Genomic DNA, 1,618 nt, shown 5'->3' with positions numbered 1-1,618 from the left:
CTGCTTACCATCCAGATGTGCTCTGTGGCCCTTGGGGGCCCCAGGGGTAGGGACTGTGTCAACAAGCTTTGAAGGAGGCTAGTGACCAGAGCTCCAGAGGCTGGCTGAATTCCAGGTTCCAGTGACTGCAAGGCTTGGGGACAGTGGGAGGCCCTGGGGACCTGCATGAAGGGACATGTCCACTCCACAGGGTGACATCATTCAGATGTCTGCACCAGGCGTGCACTTGGGTAGGAAGGAGCCCGGATGTCACTGGGGGAGGTGACCAGGGCAAAGGGTGCCATTCAGCAAAAATGGGTGAGCCACAGGCCCTGGCCCCTCCCTGGAAACTGTACTTCTGGTGGGACTGACCCAGGGCTCAGGCATGAAGCACGGGGCCTCATCTACCAGGGTCACATCGGAACCTTTGTTGCAGCTGTCTTCACAGTGGGTGTGGGCGGTGAGAGGCTGCCCAGCCTGCTACCATGGTGGGGCACCGAGGGCAGTCATCACTCAGGACCCCTTGGATGATGGGCCTCCCGCAGAGCTGGCGGCCAGTCTCACATGAGCAAGGGGACACTGCAGTTCATCCTCCAGTGGGATGGGCCCTGCTGAGCACCTGCTGGCCCACCCTGGACCCTTGTCCCTCCCTCTGCCACCGGGGGGGCCCTCCCTTTGCATGGCCCTGGGACAGCAATTGCCAGAGGAGGCCACTGTGGGGCCAGCCACCTGGCGAAGTCTGTGAGATGAGCCAGAGGGGTAGGAGTTGGGGGTGGGGTGGGAGGTCATCATCCAGCAATGGTGGGGGAGGGGAGGCCCGGCCAGGAAGCACCCCCTCCTCCCCCGAGATGCTGCCAAGGACACCGTTGTGTTGACAACCAAACAGGGCCCAGCTGTGTCCACTCACTGACACCTGATGTGCTGCAGTCCAACACACGAGGGCATCTGCTGAGAGCTCCACACAGACTTCCCACAGGGCAAGAACACACACACAACCTGTGCACACATGCAACACACATATACAGCAATACCTACCTATACATACACGTGCATGTGTCTAATGCACATATCTACACACAGATACATGCATCACACACCTACACACATATACAACACAGTCTACCTGTATACACACACACACAGCCCACACATACAACACATACCTACACACACACATATACACCATAAACACACACGCAACCCTACGTGTGTGTGTATGTGCTGAGTCGCTTCGGTCATGTCCAACTCTTTGCAACCCCATGGACTGTAGCCCTCCAGGCTCCTCTGTCCATGGGGATTCTCCAGGCAAGAATATTGGAGTGGATTGCCAGGCCCTCCTCCAGGGATCTTCCCCAACCCAGGAATCAATCCCCCATCTCCTGCATTGCAGGTTAAGTTCTTTACGCCTGAGCCACTGGGCAAGCCCGACCCTACACGTACATATGACATATACACACAACACATACCCACACACACACATATACAATACATACGTATGTACATACACACGACCTTCCACACACATATACAGCACACATGCACACACACAACACACACAAAACAGGCACACCTGTCTACAACACACATGTGTATGACACATCCGTACAAACGCAGCAAGCAAATGACCAAGGAAGTGGGG

Source organism: Bison bison, unplaced genomic scaffold (genome assembly GCF_000754665.1).
Source record: "Bison bison bison isolate TAMUID 2011002044 unplaced genomic scaffold, Bison_UMD1.0 scf7180017864063, whole genome shotgun sequence".
NCBI lineage: Eukaryota > Metazoa > Chordata > Mammalia > Artiodactyla > Bovidae > Bison > Bison bison.
Note: the sequence above shows the minus strand (reverse complement) of the source record.